General features: G+C 47.4%; 1 protein-coding gene and 1 long non-coding RNA gene across 3 annotated transcripts in view; one reads left to right on the top strand and one right to left on the bottom strand.

The window, feature by feature from the left end:
* The window catches only part of LOC119959644 (zinc finger protein 721-like), a gene marked incomplete at its 5' end in the record, with an annotated part of 90,404 nt that overhangs the window by 35,824 nt on the left and 38,726 nt on the right, over positions 1–15,854 (top strand). The window lies entirely within an intron of this gene.
* LOC119959625 overlaps positions 4,292–15,854 on the bottom strand; it is a 28,022-nt gene continuing 16,459 nt past the window's right edge. For both annotated transcript variants that reach the window (XR_005459242.1, XR_005459241.1), the window contains exon 3: positions 4,292–4,351. This is a non-coding gene — a long non-coding RNA (uncharacterized LOC119959625). The remainder of the gene's footprint in view (positions 4,352–15,854) is intronic.

Consider the following 15,854-nt stretch of genomic DNA (forward strand, 5'->3'; position numbering starts at 1 on the left):
ATTCGCCGGGTTAGGTGGATTGGCCGGGTTAGGTGGATTCGCCGGGCTAGGTGGATTGGCCGGGTTAGGTGGATTGGCCGGGTTAGGTGGATTGGCCGGGTTAGGTGGATTGGCCGGGTTAGGTGGATTGGCCGGGTTAGGTGGATTGGCCGGGTTAGGTGGATTAGCCAGGTTAGGTGGATTGGCCGGGTTAGATGGATTAGCCAGGTTAGACGGATTGGCCGGGTTAGGTGGATTAGCCAGGTTAGATGGATTAGCCAGGTTAGGTGGATTGGCCGGGTTAGGTGGATTAGCCAGGTTAGGTGGATTGGCCGGGTTAGGTGGATTGGCCGGGTTAGGTGGATTGGCCGGGTTAGGTGGATTGGCCGGGTTAGGTGGATTGGCCGGGTTAGGTGGATTGGCCGGGTTAGGTGGATTGGCCGGGTTAGGTGGATTGGCCGGGTTAGGTGGATTGGCCGGGTTAGGTGGATTGGCCGGGTTAGGTGGATTGGCCGGGTTAGGTGGATTGGCCGGGTTAGGTGGATTAGCCAGGTTAGGTGGATTAGCCAGGTTAGGTGGATTAGCCAGGTTAGATGGATTTGGCCTTTCTAAATTGCCCCTTCGTCTCCAAGGACGTGGATGTTGGGTGGGGTTATGAGGATGGAGTTGGCACGGGTGGGGTGGGCTTGGGTGGGGTGCTCTTTCAGAGGGTTGGTGCAGACCCGATGGGCCCCTTCTGCACTGTCGGGATTCTATGACTTTGGAACTTCCGTCCTTAAAATGCAGTGGAAGCAGAGTCCTTGAATATTTTTTAAAAAAAAAATTTAAAGTGCCCAATTCATTTTTAACAATTAAGGGGCAATTTAGCGTCACCAACATTGTACTCTGTACATCTTTGGGTTGTGGGGGACGAAACCTACACAACCACAGGGAGAATGTGCGAACTCCACACAGACATAGAACAGTACAGCACATAACAGGCCCTTCGGCCCTCAATGTTGTGCCGAGCCATGATCACCCTACTCAAACCCACGTATCCACCCTATCCACGTAACCCAACAACCCCCCCTTAACCTTACTTTTTGTACGACACTACGGGCAATTTAGCATGGCCAATCCACCTAACCCGCACATCTTTGGACTGTGGGAGGAAACCGGAGCACCTGGAGGAAACCCACGCACACAGGGGGAGGACGTGCAGACTCCACACAGACAGTGACCCAGCCGGGAATCGAACCTGGGACCCTGGAGCTGTGAAGCATTTATGATAACCACCATGCTACCGTGCTGCCCCTAAAGACAGAGACCCAGAGCCTAGATCGAACCTTGAACCTCGGTGCCGTGAGGCAGCAGTGCTAACCACTTGATGATGTCATGCAGAGCAAATTCAGCAGGACATCATCAATTCTCGTATCAGCTGTGATTACTTAAAAAACCCTGCCCTCACAATTTAACTTCAGGGCAGCACGGCAGCATGGTGGTTAGCATAAATGCTTCACAGCTCCAGGGTCCCAGGTTCGATTCCCGGCTGGGTCACTGTCTGTGCGGAGTTTGCACGTCCTCCCTGTGTGTGCGTGGGTTTCCTCCGGGTGCTCCGGTTTCCTCCCACAGTCCAAAGATGTGCGGGTTAGGTGGATTGGCGATGCTAAATTGCCCGTAGTGTCCTAAAAAGTAAAGTTATGGGGGGGGGTTGTTGGGTTACGGGTACAGGGTGGATACGTGGGTTTGAGTAGGGTGATCATTGCTCGGCACAACATCGAGGGCCCTGTTCTGTGCTGTACTGTACTATGTTCTAACCACTGCACCACCGTGCTGCCCTGTCTTTGAATATTTTTAAGGCAGTGATGGATAGATTTTTGATAAGCAAGAGGGTGAAAGATTATCGGGGTCGGCAGGAATGTGAAGTTGAGGTTAAAATTTTTGAATGATGGAGCAGGCTCGAGGGACCGACTCCTAGTTTGTGTGTAAGGAGCAGGCTCGAGGGGCCGACTCCTAGTTTGTGTGTAAGGAGCAGCCTCGAGGGACCGACTCCTAGTTTGTATGTAAGGAGCAGGCTCGAGGGGCCGACTCCTAGTTTGTGTATAAGGGGCAGGCTTGAGGGGCCGACTCCTAGTTTGTGTGTAAGGAGGAGGCTCGAGGGGCCGACTCCTAGTCTGTATGTAAGGAGCAGGCTCGAGGGGCCGACTCCTAGTTTGTGTGTAAGGAGCAGGCTCGAGGGGCCGACTCCTAGTTTGTGTGTAAGGAGCAGACTCGAGGGGCCGACTCCTAGTTTGTGTGTAAGGAGCAGGCTCGAGGGGCCGACTCCTAGTTTGTGTATAAGGGGCAGGCTCGAGGGACCGACTCCTAGTTTGTGTGTAAGGAGCAGACTCGAGGGGCCGACTCCTAGTTTGTGTGTAAGGAGCAGGCTCGAGGGACCAACTCCTAGTTTGTGTGTAAGGAGCAGGCTCGAGGGGCCGACTCCTAGTTTGTGTGCAAGGAGCAGGCTTGAGGGGCCGACTCCTAGTTTGTATTAAGGAGCAGGCTCGAGGGACAGACTCCTAGTTTGTATTAAGGAGCAGGCTCGAGGGGCCGTCTCCTAGTTTGTGTGTAAGGAGCAGGCTCGAGGGACCGACTCCTAGTTTGTGTGTAAGGGGCAGGCTCGAGGGACCGACTCCTAGTTTGTATATAAGGAGCAGGCTCGAGGGGCCGACTCCCAGTTTGTATGTAAGGAGCAGGCTCGAGGGGCCGGCTCCTAGTTTGTGTGTAAGGAGCAGGCTCGAGGGGCCGACTCCTAGTTTGTATGTAAGGAGCAGGCTCGAGGGGCCGACTCCTAGTCTGTATGTAAGGAGCAGGCTCGAGGGGCCGACTCCTAGTTTGTATGTAAGGAGCAGGCTCGAGGGGCCGACTCCTAGTTTGTATGTAAGGAGCAGGCTCGAGGGGCCGACTCCTAGTTTGTATATAAGCATGCAGGTTCAGCAGGCGGGAAAGAAGGCAAATGGTGTGTTGACCTTCATAGCTAGAGGATTTGAGTCAATGAGCAGGGATGTCTTGCTGCCATTATACAGGGCCTTGGTGAGGCCACAGCTGGAATATTGCGTGCCGTATTAGTCTCCTTATCTGAGGAAAGATGATCTCGCTAAAGAGGAAATGCAGCAAAGTTTTGCCAGACTGATTCCTGAGATGGGAGGGTCTGACGTGAGAGATTGAATCGGTCAGGATTGTATTCACTGGCGTTCAGAATCTCTTAGAAACCTATAAAATGTGGTTGACATGGTGGAACAGTGGTTAGCACTTCTGCCTCACATCACCGAGGACCCGGGCTCGATCCTAGCCCCGGGTCACTGTCCGTGTAGAGTTTGTGCATTCTCCGTGTTTGCGTGGGTCTCACCCGCACAAACCCAAAGATGTACAGGGTAGGTAGACTCCGCACAGACAGTGACCCAAGCCAGAATCGAACATGGGACCCTGGAGCTGTGAAGCAATTGTGCTATCCGCAATGCTACCGTGCTGCCCACAAATCTATGCATGTAAATGTTACAGGAGGTATGAGGAAGAATGCTTTTACACAGCCAGTGGCAATGACCTGAAACTTGCTGCCAATTATGGAGTTTGGAAATAGACACCAATGAATGATTTTTTTAAAAGATTGGACAGAAACCTGAGAGAAATAAAGCTGAGGATACAGACATAGGAGAATGAGACTTACTGGATTGCTCCAGGTAATAATAATACTCTTTACCAGTGTCACAAGTAGGCTTACATTAACACTGCAATGAAGTTCCTGTGAAACTCCCCTGGTTGCCACACTCCGTCGCCTGTTCGGGTACACGGAGGGAGAATTCAGAATGTCATAACAAGCACGTATTTCAGGACTTGTGGGAGGAAATCGGAGCACCCGGAGGAAACCCACACAGACACGGGGAGAACATGCAGACTCCACACAGACAGTGACCCAAGCCAGGAATCGAATCTTCATCTCTGGCATTGAGAAGCAAAAGTGCTAACGATTGTGCTACTGTACTAATTAGAGAGCTGGCATGGACTCAATTGTGTGACCTCACCTTGTATTTTAACCTTGGGGGGGGGGTTCAGATATCCTCAGGTAAATCTGTGCTACACTCCCTCCGAGGTCATTCTATCCTTCCTCAGGTTTGTTGCCCAGAACTGAACACAGTTCTCCAGGTTTGGTCTAACCAGGGTTTGTGAATCTCGGGGCTTTTCCAGTCACACTGAGACCTGAAATCTTCCCTCAGAGACAGAACAGACAAATCTTTTACCTTCCACACTCAGATGCTGCTGAAATTCAGTTTTCAATGAATCGAGTGACTCTGTCAGATCGCGATGTGACGTTTGGTTTGCGTTTCCCGTCTGTTAAACCTCCACTTCCAGTATCCTGTAAATTTACAGAAACCTCACTGTCAGTTTTGGATAGAAATTCACATTTTCTCCTCGCCAACTTTGATTAAATGTATTCCTGGAGGTTTGATCACATGACCTGCCCCCATCCTCCAGCCATTAATCAGTCAACACATCCATCCTTGTGACACACTGCCTTCCTCGGCCAATTGGGAAGCTGTTTAAGACGGGACCATTAACATTGTGCTCGGGAGTTGAAGCCTCCGCAGGGTATTTATGAAGCCTCCCGGCTCACTCCGCAGCTTCTATTGCTCCCCGGCCACCCACCGGCTCCAATCCTGAAAGTCGCTCGATTGTTTCTTTCCCGCTCCTCGCACCGTCAGCGACAACCTGAACTGCGCATGCTCCAGCTACAGACGGACTATACGAGGAGCTTCTGTAATGTGGAGCACATTCTCAACTGCAGTGCATATTGGGTAATACATATGATATAAATTATGCTTTGCGAACCGATTACGACTGGTAACATTGGGCCAAGGTAACAAATGTATTAAATCAATTAATACAGCACCTAAATAGTATGGGCCTTCCATCACAGTTCTGTCCTGGGAGTGATTGGCAACAGTGACTACAGTGAGATGTGAACTCATTGGGGTCCCAACAGGTTTGGGTGAAAGAGCGATTTTGTCCTCATAGACCCAACAGTTAAATTGCCCCTCGCCAATAACAATGTGCTGAAATTGGAGCAAATAGTCTGAGCTTTTAAAGTTGGAGTGTGAACCAGTGGGGAAACTGAGGAAATCCCTTTGCACATGTGAAGTGTGTGAGTGATCTCCCTCTGAACTGCACATTAGATTAACTAATGACTAACTCATATTTATTCTCATCCAGTGGAAACATCTTCCACTTGCCTATCATATCAAACCTTTTCATAATCTTACAGGATCAGGTCATCCTTCATTCCCTTTTCCAGAGAAAAGGTGATGCCCTGTCCAGTCTTTCTTGCCGGGTATAACCTGCCAGTTCAGGCATAATTTAAATATATTTGCCTGCATCTTCTCCAGTCCTTCTAGATCCATTTTAGGATGTGGAGACTTTACCTAATCTGAGCAGCAAACTCAAAGTTGCCCACAAATGCTTGGAAATTGCAGCACTTTTATCGTTTACCCATTAGCTGAATATAAGATGGGACAGACGAAGCAGATCCAATGAGTCTGTACCATTGTAGAGCATCTACAACCTTGCCTCTTCCCCTTACTGCTAAACCAGGTTAAAGTCCAACAGGTTTGTTTCAAATCACTAGATTTCGGAGCACTGCTCCTTCCTCAGGTGAAGGAGCAGTGCTCTGAAAGCTAGTGATTTGAAACAAATCTGTTGGACTTTAACCTGGTGTTGTAAGACTTCTTACTGTGCTCACCCCAGTCCAACGCCGGCATCTGCACATATTACTACAAAACAGTTGACTTTTTCACTCTTAACCTCTCAGTGTAGACATTAAGAATGTGTCAGAGCAGGGGCAGCACGGTGGCCTAGTGGTTGGCACAACTGCCTCACAGCGCTGAGGGCCCAGGTTCGATCCCGGTTCTGGGTCACTGTCCGTGTGGAGTTTGCACATTCTCCCCGTGTCTGCGTGGGTTTCGCCCCCACAACCCAAAAATGTGCAGAGTAGGTAGATTGGCCACGCTAAATTGCCCCTTAATTAGAAAAAATAATTGGGTAATCTAAATAAAAAAAAAAAAAGAATGCGTCAGAGAAAGACTAGATTTCAGCTCGGTGACACGAGGCCAGACTAAAGTTTACTTCATTGGATTGTTGAGCTAATGACTCCATATTATAAGATGGATCAAAAAGACTGGAGAAGAAGCAGGAAAGTGTACCAGAATGATGCCTGAATGGCCAGGTTATACCCAGCAAGAAATGCTGAGGCTCGATGAGCCATATCGTCTCCACCCACTTCCATTACTTGTGTTACTATGAACATCACTGTAAATCTTTCCATGCAGACACAACAGATGCAACAACCAACTTTTCATCTCCTTCATTCCCATATTCTTGGATTCCAAACACACTTTCCAGGTGCTACTCAGTATTGTGCTCACAATTTGGTCTCCCCTACACTGAGGAGATTAAATCTGGATTGGGTCACTGTGGAACATCACCATTCAGTTATCAAGTGTGATCCGGAGCTTCTGATTATTTAGGTTTAAATTCCTTGCCCAACTTCCGCTCTGTCCTCGGCCTCCTGCACCATTCCAATAAAGCTCAAAGGAAACCCAAGGAACTGATCAGGCAATTTGGGACCTTCCAGACACAACATTCAGTTCAATAATTTCAGATTACAATCTTCACTCCTATATTTTTAGACAGTAGGTAATGGTTCTGCCATTTATACCTCCCCTGGACCTGTCTTTTATTTATTCTCTTGTCCTATTAGTTTACCTACTTGTCTCATTGTCACCCAGTTTTGCTTTGAACTATTATCCTCTTTGTCATTTAAAAAAAGCATTAAAGTGCCCAATTCTTTATTTTCCAATTAAGGGACAATTTAGCATGGCCAATCCACCTACTCTGTACACCTTTGGGTTATGGGCGAAGACCCATGCAGCAGTGACGTGGCTGCAAGGAGATCAGGGCTAGGATCGAAATATACAAGGATCTGTGTCCAATTGAAAGAAACAGCAGATGGGCAAAGGGGGCGGGTTGCATTGTTAGTAAGGAATTAAGTAAATTGACCGCAAGGAGAGATATAGGATCTGAAGGCAGAGAATCTCTGTGGGTAGAGTTGAGGAATCGCAAAGGTAAAAAGACCCTGGTGGGAGTTATGTACAGGCCTCCGAGCAGCAGTCAGGATGTGGGACAGAAAACAAATCAGGAGATAGAGAAAGCGTGTAAAAAAGGCAATATCACAATAACCAGGGGGAATTCAATATGCAGGTGGGCTGGGAAAATCAGGTTGGTAGTGGATCCCAGGAAAAGTAATTTGTGGAATGTCTAAGAGATGTTTACTTGGAGCAGCTTTTAACAGAGCCTACTAGGGAAAGGTGTAATGTGTGATGTGTAATGAGGCAGACTTGATCAAGGCACGATGGAAATTCATCCCAAGGAGGAACAAAGAATAAAGAAAAGTACAGCACAGGAACAGGCCCTTCGGCCCTCCAAGCCTGCGCCGACCATGCTGCCCGTCTAAACTAAAATCTTCCACACTTCCTGGGTCCGTATCCCTCTATTCCCATCCTATTCATGTATTTGTCAAGATGCACCTCAAACAGCACTATCGTCCCTGTTTCCACCACCTCCTCCGGCAGCAAGTTCCAGGCACCCACTACCCTCTGTGTGAGAAACTTACCTTGTATATCTCCTCTAAACCTTGTCCCTTGTACCTTAAATCTGTGCCCCCTAGTGATTGAAAACATGCTAAAGGGAGAACAACGCATCCATGGTTGACGAGGGAAGTCAAGGACAGCATAAAAGTAAAAGCATACAAAGTGGCGAGGATTAGTGGGAAGCCAGAGGATTGGGAATCCTTTACAAGTGAGCAGAGGACAAATAAAAAAGCAATAAGGGGAGAGAAGATGAAATATGAATGCAAGCTACCTAGTAATATAAAAGAAGATAGGAAGAGATGTTTCAATATATAAATATTTATATATATATATCTTTCAATATTTAAAAGGTAAGACAGGCAAAAATAGACATTGGACCACTGGGAAATGTGGCAGGAAAAGTAATAATAGGACACAAAGAAATGGCAGAGGAACTGAATACTGTACTTACTTTGCATCAGCCTTCACGGTGGAATACCCCAGTGGAATGCCAGAACTCCGGGAGAATCAGGGGGCAGAGGTGAGTACAGTGGCCATCACTAAGGAGAAGGTTCTGGGTAAACTGAAAGGTCTGAAGGTGGATAAATCACCCGGACCGGATGGACTACACCCCAGGGTTCTGAAAGAGATAGCTCAAGAGATTGTGGAGGCATTGGTGATGATCTTTCAGGAATCACTGGAGGCAGGAAGGGTCCCAGAGGACTGGAAAGTGGCTAATGTAACACCGCTGTTTAAGAAGGGAAATTATAGGCCGGTTAGCCTGATTCGGTAATTGGTAATATTTTAGAGTCCATTATTAAAGATGAGATCGCAGCATACTTGAAAGTGCATAAAAAAGTAGGACTCAGTCAACACGGCTTTGTCAAAGGAAGGTCATGTCTGACAAATCTGTTAAGAGTTCTTTGAGGGGGTAACAAGGAAGTTAGATTTCCAAAATGCCGTTGACAAGATGTCGCACAGGAGACTGTTAAATAAGTTAAGAGCCCATGGTGTTAAGGGTAAGATCCTGACATGGACAGAGGATTGGCTGACTGGCAGAAGACAATGAGTGGGCATAAAGAGGTATTTTTCAGGATGGCAGCCAGTGACTGGTGTTGTGCCTCAGGGGTCTGTGCTGGAACCACAATTTTTTTACAATATACATTAATGAAATGGAAGAAGGAACTGAAGGCACTGTTGCTAAGTTTACAGATGATACAAAGATCTGTAGTGGGACAGATAGTATTGAGGAAGCGGGGGGGGAGGGGGGCACAGAAAGACTTGGACAGGCTAGGAGAGTGGGCAATGAAGTGGCAGATGAAATACAATGTGGAAAAGCGTGAGGTTATGCACTTTGGAAGGAGGAATGGAGGCATAGACTATTTTCTAAATGTGGAAATGCTTAGGAAATCAGAAGCGCAAATGGACTTGGGAGTCCTTGTTCACGATTCTCTTAAGGTTAACGTGCATGTTCAGTCAGCAGTTAGGAAGGCACATGCAATGGTAGCATTCATGTCGAGAGGCCTAGAATACAAGACCAGGGATGTACTTCTGAAGCTGTATAATGCTCTGGTCAGACCCTATATGGCGTGTTGTGAGCAGTTTTGGGCTCCGTATCTAAGGAAGGATGTGCTGGCCTTGGAAAGGGTCCAGAGGAGTTTCCCAAGAATGATCCCTGGAATGAAGAGCTTGTCGTATGAGGAACGGTTGATGATTCTGGGTCTATACTCATTGGAGTTTAGAAGGATGAGAGGGGGAGTCTTATTTTTTTAAAAATATATTTAGAGTGCCCAATTCATTTTATCAAAATAAGGGGCAATTCAGCATGGCCAATCCATCTGCCCTGCACATCTTTGGGTTGTGGGTGCGAAACCCACACAAACACAGGCTTGTGTCTGCTCTGCCATTCAATCATGGCTGATATTTTTTCCATCCCCATTCTCCTGCCTTCTCCCCATAACCTCTGATTCCCTATTGATCAATAACCTATCTATCTCTGTCTTAAAGACATGTCTAACAGTAAGAGAAAAGCAACTTACTGCGGATGCTTCAATCTGAAACAAAAACAGAAAACACAGGACAGTCTCAGCAGGTCTGACAGCCTCTGTGGAGCGAGATGGCAGCTGCCGTTTCCAGTCAAGTGAGTCTTTGTGAAAGCTGGAGAACTGGAAATACGGTCAGATTTATACTGAAGAGAAAGAGAAAATGCTGGGAAATCTCAGCAGGTCTGGCAGCATCTGTAGGAAGTCCAATGTATCTTTGTCAATGTCAAAGAGTCACTGGACTCGAAACGTTCGCTCTTTTCTATCTCTACAGTGCAGAAGGAGACCATTTGGCCCATCGAGTCTGCACCGATCCACTTTAGCCCTCACATCCACCCTATCCCCGTAACCCAATAACCCCTAACCTTTTTGGTCACTTAGGGCAATTTATCATGGCCAATCCACCTAACCTGCACATCTTTGGACTGTGGGAAGAAACCGGAGCACCCGGAGGAAACACACGCAGACACGGGGAGAACGTGCAGATTCTGCAGTGACCCAGTGGAACCTGGGACCCTGTCGCTGTGAAGCCACAGTGCTAATCACTTGTGCCACTGTGCTGTCCATGTCTGCTGGATAGCGGGCCGGCGATAGGTGAAGATTGACAAAGATGTTTTAGATGGAAAGACAAAGGGAATGCAAATGACGGTGATCAAGGCTAAAAAGGCTGCTAATAGTGGCACATTCAGATATTAGAATGTGTTAATGGCAGAACAAATGTAAGCAGCATGTCAAAGGACAGTAGGAATAGGGTGCAGATTGCTCAGGAGCTGTGGGTGGGGGGATGGGGGGCTGGGCAATGTTGAGGGAAAACAGATCAGTGGAAGGTGGTGATGGGGGAGGAGGGATTTCACAGTCTGAAGCTGTTGAGCAGACTGTAAAATCCGCAAGGCTGTACCGTGCCTATTCGGAGGATGAGGGGCTGTTCCTCGGCGTTGTGCTGAGCTACATGGGAATATTGCAGCAGGCCAAGATCGGCCATGTGGACATGAGAGCAGGACAGCGAGTTGAAATAGCAAGCGACAGGAGAGTCTGCCACCAGCTTGTCGATGGAGCGAAGGTGTTTTGCAAAGTGGTCACCCAGTCGGCATTTAGTCTCTCCAATGCAGAGTAGATGGCGTTGGGATCAGCAAATGCAACAGGCCAGATTGAAGGATGCAAAATGTGTACTCAAAAGGACAGACTGTAACTGACTTAAAGGAAATGCCAGAGACTTAACTGAACCAACTTTTGGAAACACAAAGAGGTCAAATATAATTAACATATCATTCTTAAATCTCTGACCTGTGAAGATATTTGATTGTGTTTAAAAGCTGACTGTGGTCAATCTCACAATGAACACAAGGGAATTCATATTACCCAGTGACTCGATTTATTCTCTTTGTCAGTCATGTTTGTAATTCACTGTTGTATATTTCAGAATCTAGATTTCAAATCAGGACATAAATATCGAATGATATTAAGTTTGGAGTAATGAAACGTTTTGAAATGAATTTAGAGTACCCAATTAAGGGGCAATTTACGTGGCCAATCTACCTGCCCTGAACATTTTTTGGGTTGCGGGGGTGAAACCCACACAAACACAGGGAGAATGTGCAAACTCCACACGGACAGTGACCCAGAGCCGGGATCGAACCTGGGACCTCGATGCAGTGAGGCAGCAGTGCTAAGGGCAGCATGGTAGCATAGTGGTTAGCACAAATGCTTCACAGCTCCAGGGTCCCAGGTTCGAATCCCGGCTTGGGTCACTGTCTGTGTGGAGTCTGCACTTTCTCCCCGTGTGTGTGTGGGTTTCCTCCGGGTGCTCCGGTTTCCTCCCACAGTCCAAAGATGTGCAGGTTAGGTGAATTGGCCATGATAAATTGCCCTCAGGGTCCAAATTGCCCTTAGTGTTAGGTGGGGTTACTGGGTTATGGGGATAGGGTGGAGGTGTGGGCTTGGGTAGGGTGCTCTTTCCAAGAGCTGGTGCAGACTCGATGGGCCGAATGGCTTCCTTCTGCACTGTAAATTCTATGAAATTAACCACTACGCCACATGCTGCCCTGATTAATGGAGCAGTACATGATTGAACAGAAAGTATTGCTGAACAAATGCTTTTACATTTTGAATTGCAGACTAAGTTCTGAATCTTAAATTGAGACATTTGCTGGGGTTTGATCCTGGCTCTGGGTCACTGTCCGTGTGGAGTTTGCATATTCTCCCTGTGTCTGCGTGGGTGTCGCCCCCACTACCCAAAGATGTGCAGATTAGATGGATTGGCCACGCTAATTTGGTCCCTTAATTGGAAAAAAAGTAATTCGGTATTCCTAAATTTATTTTTATAAAGTGAGACATGTGTCTTATTTAGTGTGAGGAATGTTTGCACAAACTAATTTTGAAACTGAATATTACCGGAATGTTCAGGACGCAATGAGAAGAAAATAAATGTTCCCATTTTGACACAGTTCACATATTAGCAGTTTGTTCATGCACAACAGAATTTAATGGGTTTACAGATGCAGATGAACAAATTTAATCACCATTTCAAACATGTCTAAATGTACAATAAAAGCAACTTACTGTGGATGCTGGAATCTGAATCAGAAACACAAATACTGGACCCTCTCAGCAGGTCTGGCAGCCTCTGTGGAGAGAGATGGCAGCTGCCGTTCCGAGTCTGGGTGACTCTGTGAAAGCTGGAGAACTGGAAATCGGGTCAGATTGATACTGTGGGGAGGGGGAGGGGAACATTGGGGCTGGATAGAGGGCCAGCGATGGGGGATAATGACGAAGTAGTCTTGGAAGGAAAGACAAAGGGAATGCAAAAGGCGGTGATCAAGGCTAAGAAAGGTGCTGATAGTGGCGCATTAAGAGATGAGAATGTGTTAATGGCAGAACAAAGGTAAGCAGTGAGCAAAAGGACAGTAGGAACAGGGAGCAGATTGCTCAGGTTGGGGGGGGGGGGAACAATGGGGGGAATAATGTCCCTTATTCGAAACATTATTGACGTTACTCGTCTAATTTGCAGCCGAGTTGTATCCTTGCTATTTGTTGTTCAATAGTTAAGCGAATGCATTACCTTACACCCGCAAAGTTTCAACTGATACCCTGCAAAATATTCTGTGATGGAGACTGGCAGGAATCGCAGTCAGAGTTCACACGTGTTCATTCTGAATGGTTTTCTAATGTGCTGTGATATTTGATGATTCTAATGCCGGATCGATTTCTCCGCCACTTGTCTAAGTTTTCAGTTGAATAGCATTCTGACAATAGAAGGGTCTTCAGTGCAATGAGACACAGTTTACGATTCTCGGTCAGTGCGCTAAGCGCTGTTCCCTGTTTCTGTGGTGTAGTGATTATCATGTTTGCTTTGCACACATTAAGGCTCTCGGTTTAAACCCGCACAGAAACATTATCAACCCCCATTCATTTCCGTGTGTGGAAAAGTTACATGATTGACATTTCCATTATCCATTTACACCCATCCTGAATTGCCCTTGAATTGGGTCGCTGAGTGAATCTGCCGTGTGGAACCCCGATCCCCGGAGCTTCAGCCTGGTTCTCTGCTTTACTGGTCCAGAGCCAATTACACTATTCACCCACCAGCCCCTCCCCCAGTGAATCCACTGTCCAATATTACCTGGTCCAGAGCCAGTTACACTATTCACCCACCAGCCACTCCCCAGTGAATCCACTGTCCAATATTACCTGGTCCAGAGCCAGTTACACTATTCCCCCACCAGCCACTCCCCCAGTGAATCCACTGTCCAATATTACCTGGTCCAGAGCCAGTTACACTATTCACCCACCAGCCACTCCCCCAGTGAATCCACTGTCCAATATTACCTGGTCCAGAGCCAGTTACACTATTCACCCACCAGCCACTCCCCCAGTGAATCCACTATCCAATATTACCTAGTCCAGAGCCAGTTACACTATTCACCCACCAGCCACTCCCCCAGTGAATCCACTGTCCAATATTACCTGGTCCAGAGCCAGTTACACTATTCACCCACCAGCCCCTCCCCCAGTGAATCCACTGTCCAATATTACCTGAATATAATAACTTTCAAGCATGTGTCATTCGCTCTGACATGTACCTCAAAATACATTCAGGATTAGCTGGAAATTGCCGGCACGCTGAGCAGGAACATAGATGCTCCTATTTTGACTCGGCACAAATATCAACAGTTCGTTCAATGGCGCCAAATGCAGGTCAGAGGCTGGGAATCCTGCAGCGAGTAACTCACCTCCTAACCCCACAAAACCTGTCCACCATCTACACTCACAAGTCAGGAGTGTGATGGGATACTCTCCACTTGCCTGGATGGCTGCAGGAACTCACCAAAGGCATCTCAGACAGCACCTTCCAAACCCAAGACCCCGAAAGTTTCCTTCCCGGCCACTCCCCATCCTGACCATTTTCACAGTAACTTCATTGCATTGTTAATGTAAGACTACTTGTGACAATAATTAAGATTATTATTACTTGGAAAAATATCGGTTGTGCCTTCACTGTCACTGGGACATAATCCTGGAACTCCCTCCCTAACAGCACTGTAGGTGTACCTACACCAATGGACTGCAGCGGTTCAGGAAGCAGCTCACCATCACCTTCTCAAGGGCAAAGAGTTCTGGGCAATAAATCCTGGCCTCGCCAGTGATGTTCACATCCCCGAATGAATAAAATGAAACAGACACACAGCTGCCTGAATCCACCGTCATAGAGTCACCTAGATTAGTGAATAGAGATAAGGGAATGTCCACTCACATAGTGGACGATTTTCTCGGGAACGTATTGGTTCCCTGCAGTGTGAGCTCAGCTTCTCAAACCAAACCCAACGTGAACCGATCCCGCTGTCTGCACGGGAAAGAAATGAACAAAATCTGCAGCTTGGCCAATAAGGAACAACATCAAAGGGCTCGTCCGGGATTTGAACTCGGGACCTCTCACATTTTCATGCAGTACAAACCCCGAAGCGAGAATCTTACCCCTAGACCAACGAGCCGGTAGGGTGGTGTTTTTATCGCCATCCACAGCCACTCAAATATCTGCGGAAAATGCTGGGTAAACTCAGGCAATCAGGCAGCATTTGTGGACACGGAAACAAAATTCATCTTTCACCTCCTTGACCTTCCATTGAAACCGGGAAAGGTTAGAAATGTTGAAAATTAGAAGCAAGTGAAATCCCGGAGGGAGGAAACAGAACAACAGGAACAATCAGGAGAGATTAAATGAGAAAAGGCCTTGGCTTCCCTGGCCACAGACTGAGGTTAGCATCAATTCAGAGAATGATTTCACCACAGTATGAGGCCATTCCGGCCGCCGTGTCTGTGACAGCTCTCCGTCAGCGCAATGGAAGAAACAAAGAAACAAAAGATATGTCTGGAGGAGCTAGCGATGGCAGATTGATCAACAACTACCGCCCGGACACAAAGAACAAGTGGAAACAAGATTGAAACCCAAATCTGCGATGGAAGGACACACAAAATGGGTGCAGCATTTACAGTGTGAAACTACTGAACACACACTGAGTGTGAAAGCTGTATTGAGCCCAGTGGAAAGATGCGCTGCTGTTCCTCGAGTGGCTGTTGAGATTCTTTCGAACTCTGCACATGTGCTGTATCATTCTAGAAAACAGAATATTCAGTTTCACAGAAGCTTATTTCGTATATAGGGGCAGCAGGGTAGCATGGTGGTTAGCATAAATGCTTCACAGCTCCAGGGTCCCAGGTTCGATTCCCGGCTGGGTCACTGTCTGTGTGGAGTCTGCACGTCCTCCCCGTGTGCGTGGGTTTCCTCCGGGTGCTCCGGTTTCCTCCCAAAGTCCAAAGATGTGCGGGTTAGGTGGATTGGCCATGCTAAATTGCCCGTAGTGTCCTAATAAAAGTAAGGTGGTGGGGGGGGGGTTCTTATTTATTAACTTTAACCCAATTTAGTAGCCTTTTTGACAAATTCCAGTGTATTCTAAAGAGACAGAATCTGACACAAATCAGATGGCAGAAATGTTGGGAATGGAGGGTTTAGTGAGAGGGAGGAACTGAAGGAGATCAATATTGGTGGAATCATACAATCCCTGCAGTGCAGGAGGAGACTATTCGGCCCACCGAGTCTCCACCGACCCTTGGAAAGAGCACCCTAACTTGGCCCACACCCCCGTAACCCAGTCATTTCGCATGGCCAGTCCACCCAGCCAGCTTTGCCCTTTGAGCCATT

This window comes from Scyliorhinus canicula, unplaced genomic scaffold (genome assembly GCF_902713615.1).
Source record: "Scyliorhinus canicula unplaced genomic scaffold, sScyCan1.1, whole genome shotgun sequence".
In the NCBI taxonomy this organism is placed as follows: Eukaryota; Metazoa; Chordata; class Chondrichthyes; order Carcharhiniformes; family Scyliorhinidae; genus Scyliorhinus; species Scyliorhinus canicula.